General features: G+C 38.8%; 1 protein-coding gene across 2 annotated transcripts in view; it reads right to left on the bottom strand.

The window, feature by feature from the left end:
- eya2 (EYA transcriptional coactivator and phosphatase 2) overlaps positions 1 to 1,755 on the bottom strand; it is a 28,325-nt gene extending 26,570 nt beyond the window's left edge. For both annotated transcript variants that reach the window (XM_061043318.1, XM_061043319.1), the window contains exon 1: positions 1,514 to 1,755. The gene's annotated coding sequence lies outside the window, so the exon portion shown is untranslated. The remainder of the gene's footprint in view (positions 1 to 1,513) is intronic.
- Between the last annotated feature and the right edge of the window lie 4,841 nt (positions 1,756 to 6,596).

Below are 6,596 nucleotides of genomic sequence, written 5' to 3'. Positions count from 1 at the left end.
GAAATACAGGTACATAAAGGAGATATACTGAGATTTGCAATCCGTCACAGACCTCCGTCCGATACAGCGACTATATGAAATTTAACAAGACTCCTATTAAGGAACGCCAATAATGCTGCAGATATATTAAAGGTTAGGAGATGCATGAACGCCAATTTTATTTTATAAATCTCAGAAAAGAGGGACGTCTTTATCGAGCCAATTCATGGCACACACCTTTCGCTTAAGTTAACTTTGTTTCAAAAACAATGATTTTTAATTTAAGAAACTTCACTGTGCATTTATTAAGATACAAAATAAAAACATGTATGCAGAAAAATTTTTCTCCTCATCTGATAAATTTCATATTTTATAGGCTTCACGTTTTAAAATCAGGAAAGGTCACTAAAGGTCTTTACGAATCAAATTTCTTCACCCTCCATCAATTCCTTTAAGAACCAAAGGGCCCCATTAATTATTGCACCTCCATGTGAGCAGTTGATAGAAATAGCTCAAAGGTGATTCAAAAGGTTGGCAAAAGAACACAGTGTGTGAGATTTCAGTCTGGAGCCATGAAGGGGTCCTTGAAAAATATGAATGCCAGCCTTAGAAAAATGCTTAGCGAGGCTCCCCTAATTTAGTTAATGAGGGTCCCTGCTTGGCTGCATGAGGGGTGTCAGTGATTTGGGTGTAATCTTCTGTACTTAAGGCAAGCCAAAAACACTGCACCGAGTCAGGCAGCACCAAGAAAAACAAAAGGAGCTCAATCTGAAAGAAGGTGCCTCACACAGTTCCCCCAACATCTTTTTAAAGGGCTAAAGGGCCTACAAAAAAAAATCATGTGTTTATCTAATAAAATGATTACATAGTTGGAAGAAAGAAGAACATTTTGCACGGGAAATTTCATGTTTAACAAGCGTTTGATGTTGATTCAGGCCTTAGAAATATTTTTTTTCCTTTAAGGATAACTAAGAAATACATAGGCTACTTTTATAAATATATATCTGCTTGCGAGTAGGCCTAGTTAATTTTTCAAGTTACACACACGAGATAATAAAATATTCAGATTTTTGATTCATATTTTAAATTAGCTTTAAAAGGGAGCAGGTTGATTTTAGTTGGAGCAAAAATGAAGAAATAAAACATATAGGCCTACATATATAAATAGCCTATTACAAAAAGATTCTTATTTATTTTAATAGGCCTAGTATTGGCTACTTATGAATGTTTCTCGCGGGACACTTAATACAAACTCTACAGGAGTGTAAAGGGGTTTCAGGGTGTCAAAAATTCTGACCTAAATTTATTTTTAATGCGATGTGTTTATACAAATGATCTTATAATGTATTAATTTAACACCAACAGATGATGTACGATGACCATTATTTGCTGGTAGGTTAAACAGACAGCTAAACTATCGGTTAGCATATTAATTGTGTTTAGTACATTTAATGACAATAATAATACCACGCGATATTACAATTCACGATCAAAGACAGTGCGTGAAAATAAGTCTTTAGTATTTCACACTTACCATTTTTCGGTAAGAAGAAATTGCAGGGAAAATCCAACCATCCGTCAGTGAAGTTGTGTCTCCATGCCGAGGAGACTCCGAAAGACTTTCACGAGTTTAAGCGTGTGAGCGCGTGAGAGAAGAGTAGTAGAAGACGCGCGAGGCTCCAAGTGCAGACAGCTGACAGCTTTGTGCAGACACTCACTCCTCTTCCTCTGCAACTTCAACAGCGTGTTTGCTTTCCCGGCGGTGGGGATGTGATGTTAAGCAAACTAGAGAAGAATTCTGGTTCCTCCTCCTCCTCCTCCTCCTCCTCCTCCTCCTGAGAAGTGCGCGCGCTGCTCACAGCCAGAACGTGTGTGAGTGTGAGTGTGTGTGTGTTTGTGTGTTTGTGTGTGTATGAGCGCACTCTCCTTATCTCCACCTCCACCTCTCTGCTTCTTTTTCTTCTTCGTCCTCTATCTGGGCTTTAAATCTTTGTTTGTTAAAGGGCTCCTCTCCTCGTCTGTTTACACAACGACCCTCACACAGTTCAGCTGCACCCTCAGAAGCAGCGGACCCTCTGTATGCTCTACAGATAGCAGGATTTGTTAGTTTGTAGTAAACAACTCCAGGCTATTGACAGTTTTATCAGGTATCTTTAACAGTGTGGAAATGAGGGGGGGGGATTCTTTATTTCCATCCTCTCTTTCTGGCTTAATACAACTTGTTAATTTTGCAGGTGAAATGTTTGAGTCAGTACAGTACACAGCACATAGCCTGTTTTTACTTTGCTGTATTCATGAGTTAGGCAAACAAGGCTTTACAAGGGCCCTTCATGTTATAACTTACTCAAAAGTAAAATTGCAATCAAATTCATTTTTAAAGTTGTGCAGGTATTCAAATAAAGTAAAAAGATGTAAAGAATTAAAAGTAGAGTTGGTAATCATTATGTAGCCTATAATTATGACTTTTTATTTTTGTAACTTTCAAAAATACTGCGTTTGTAGCGATACACCAGTAACCTGTTGCTCGCTCTCCCTCGCGTGCTCGTCATACGTGCTCGTACGTACACAAACAAGCATCATCATCGGCCACGAAACACTGGATATTTTACTTTACCACTTTACCAATCTCCTTTGTATCAGAGTTTTATACAGCCCCCAAACCACTGTGGAAGACACAGCTCGAAAAACATTTTCTTTTAATCATTAGAGGCTGAGGACATGTTATCATTTTAGTGAGATCTGGATATTTTGTTGTCCTTTTCCATCATGACCTATAAATATAACATAAATCTTTTGAAATGTCCAATATAAATTATGAAGCAGCACTCCTAGTTTTACATTCAGTCATATATTCTAGTTTTAAACCCTCGAGGCCTCGAGGGTATCACCTGCTTCTGGTTGTGTATGTGGGACAAGTCAAAGATCTTTCAAGGTTACAAAAACAGGTCATGTGTCTCTGTCGTCTTTACAACACCTGCCGAGCTGAACAAAAACAATATCTGACAGAGTGCAACCATCATAAGTTCCTCTGAAATGCAGGTGTCTCATCCTCTGCCTGTCTGTTTGTTTAATATAATCAGAATATGTGTGTTTGTGCGTGCTTTATGTGTGCCAAGCATGTGTGCCATTGTCTCCCTGTGTATTCAGTAACATGAGGAAGAGTGTGTCCGAGCAGGGAGCAGAGATGGAGGAGGAAACAGGTTCTCCTGAGCGGGGGGACAACAGGATGCCCTCGCTGACACCGTCATGACACCCACAGACATGGATACGGGAGGGCACCTGCGGGAGAGTCATGCTACTTAACCACATGGGCAAGTGTCTGCATCAGTGACCTTTTATAAGAAAAAGAAAAGGGACGTCATTAAGGGTGAAATGACTTTCAAAAAAGTTGAATTACAACCCATGTTCTGGGTAATAAAAACAAGTTAAGAACAGAAACAGGAGCATGATAGATCAAATAACTAAATTCCTGGTGACAACCTTATTCATTCATATTTTAATCAGTCACCTTGTGCAGTATGTGTATCTTGTTAAGGAGGATAAAGCATAAAATATTGTTATTATTCTGTAAATATGGTATTTTCCCCTACACTCTTTGTTGAATTCAAGTTGATATTTAGTCCTGAAATGTTGTCATTTCTTGCTTTTTGTCATCAGCCTAACAAATAACAATGTTTTCCTGTCTCTTTATTATTTCTGACCTTCCTGATAGTTTAAAAATTCCCCCGAACAATGTGCCTCAACCTGTTGCATTTGGCACACGCCTGCTGTAAGAGTGATGGTGACAGCAATAAGGAAGAGGGATCATTTCTGGTCGTGAAAATGATTTATGGCCCAAACTTATCACACAGCGTGCCTTGTAGCAACAGCAATGCATTCTGGTCTATAGAGGCTACTGCTGTGGAAGACACTTATATCTAACGTTTGGGTTGACAATAATGAGTCTGCGAAGATTCTACATTCTGAATGAATACGAAACGTTAATGATGATCATCTTTTGCAACAGCTTCAGTGACAGTGTTCAGAGCTGGTTCAGCAAGCTGTTAATGCACAAGGTAAGGTTGCAGAGGTTGGAGAAGTGGTGAAAGGTTGAGGCTGACTTTGTCATCTATTATCAGGGTTACACCTCAAAATACTTTTTCTTGACCCATGAAAACTCTGAATATTTGAGAGCGGAAAGTAAACAATGGAGTGGTATGCAAAACTGCATTTTTACTTTTACTTTAAGGTCTACACATAGAGATATGTACATGGTGCTGGAGATAAAACAATGCAAGATAGTATGAGCCATATTTTCTGTATGAAATATTTTGTATAAATACTTTTCACGTTTTATTTGATAATTTTCTTCTCCTATTAAAGATGAGAGAAGAGGGTATGACATGCAACAAAAGACACTGGTTACAATTCACTTAGCAGACGATTTTATCCAAAGCGACGTACATCAGAGAGTAAGTACAACACTAATCCATTCATGCACCGCCACCGAAGCAGCGGGAGCAATGCGGGGTTAAGTGTCTTGCCCAAGGACTCATCGGACTTGTGGCTCAGCTGGGGATCGAACCCTCGACCTTCCGGTTGAGAGGCCACATCCCTGGTTGAAACACAAATAACAACTCTAATCATTCAGCGATCAAGGTTCTCTAATATTGTTTTGCCTTTGAACCCTAGAAAAAGTTGAATGTAGAATGATGAAATGGACAAAACTAAATGATCAAAGCAGTGTATATTTTATAATAACATTTCAATACAGATATTTAATAAGATATACAAAAATGTCTAGACAAACAAAGTCAATGTCTAATTTCTTGTGTTTAGTTAAAACTATACAGAAGAAAAAAAACATGTTGAAAGTAAAACATTGAAAAGCATACGCTGTGAGAAAAAATGAGAATTTACTACAATATACACTGCAAATATTTAACACACTGACAGGAAACCTAAAAAAAAAAAGACATGAACATGAAAAATGAATGGTGATAAAGTGCTGCACAAACAAACAAAGAAGCACCCAGAGATTTGAGGTGTACTGGACGTAGTGTGTTTTGCATTTCCTATCTACACTGGAATATGTAGCTGTTAGCAATAGCAGCCATTGTGAAACATACAAATGTACTTTTTTAATATCGCTCGTAAAGGAGAATAGATGAGGTCAATGTGGGAATTCAAAATCTTTTTGGGTTGGTGGGGTAAAGCCTGGATGTTCATGTAAAATCCAATAAAATACTAATTACAGCAATAAACAAAAAGCAACTTTATTAGTGGTTTTGATATAACAGGTTTGACCTTGTGAACTCAGTTGCATTGACGTGATGATTGATGAGAAACAGGAGTGTCAGGATGACTCTTGCCAAACCAAACATGTTACACTTTGCCTGTGATTAACTTTGCCCAAAACAACTGATAATGATGACATAATTGAGAAGAAATTTGATCTTGATGTGTGTATTGATTGAAAAATGTACTATAAAAATACACAGACCCAATGGAAAAACCCATCATGGTGACATCACAGTACAGAGGAACACAATGACAATAGCTGTGACCCAGACATTGTGAACCAGTCCGCCTCAGGTTCAAACAGCAGGCGGGCAGGACAGCTCCTCTCCAACACTGGAATGTGCGGTGGAGAAATAAAAGCTGCCATTGTCTGTCTCTTCCTCCGAAGTCCTCAGCTCACTGTCTGTCTGTTTGTCCTCTCTGCCAGCTGGCTGCTTCTGCTAACACACACTTACTGTCACATGGTGTGTCATCAGGGCTGCTGCAGTGTGCAGGGTGCAGGAAAATACTGCTTCAAACTTTGAATCTGCCGAGAAGGAAGGAAGATGTCAGCTGTAATTTTTAGCTATGGCTTAAAGAGAAGAATGTCTGTGCTGAAGCTGAGAAAACTTTGAAAAGAGAGGGAGAGACAATATAAACACAAGGAGAAAATAAATGGAATATTATACTTTGCGGGGCTTGACGCCAAGTGAAAGAAAGCAAGGACCCAATAATAACCACATCTGGGTTTAGATACCCCCTCCCATTCATCCCCTGAAGGATAAACCTTACCCCCCCCCTCTTGGCCTATACATCCCATCCACCCAATAGTCATATGCACCTTCAAGACCATGAACCTTCACCTGTCAAGTTCAACATCTGTCCATTTCATATCTTCTTTTATCTCCTAAACTCCTAGATACCACTCACATTTTTCATTCACAAAAATACTGTAACAGGAGAACTCACTAAATGAATGATAAATACAGTAAGCATCATCAGTAAAGAAATCACATCATTGCTATCATTCTGATTTCTTTTGTTCATGTTCTTACTTTGGGAAATAGCTACATGTCCTCTATGTAGGAACATAGTCTAAAACATTTCAGTATTCTCAGTGACATCACTGATTGGTTTCTGAAGAGACGAAGCCCATACATGACACATTGGCAGTCGCCGTCTCCACCTAACTGTCAGTCAATCTAAAAACAGGTAAAGTTTTAAAGGTGGAGTTGTGGCAAGGTTTAAGTCATCCGGCTAACAGCTAGCTTCTGGCATTTTTACCCATGCATAATGAATGTTTTATGAATTTGCACTGTCCCCTTCTTAAATAAACTGAATTGAATAGCTCACGTTTA

The sequence above is a fragment of the Labrus mixtus genome, chromosome 7 (assembly GCF_963584025.1).
Source record: "Labrus mixtus chromosome 7, fLabMix1.1, whole genome shotgun sequence".
NCBI lineage: Eukaryota > Metazoa > Chordata > Actinopteri > Labriformes > Labridae > Labrus > Labrus mixtus.
The sequence above is the reverse complement of the archived record's forward strand: the minus strand, read 5'-3'. Positions and strand labels throughout refer to the sequence as shown.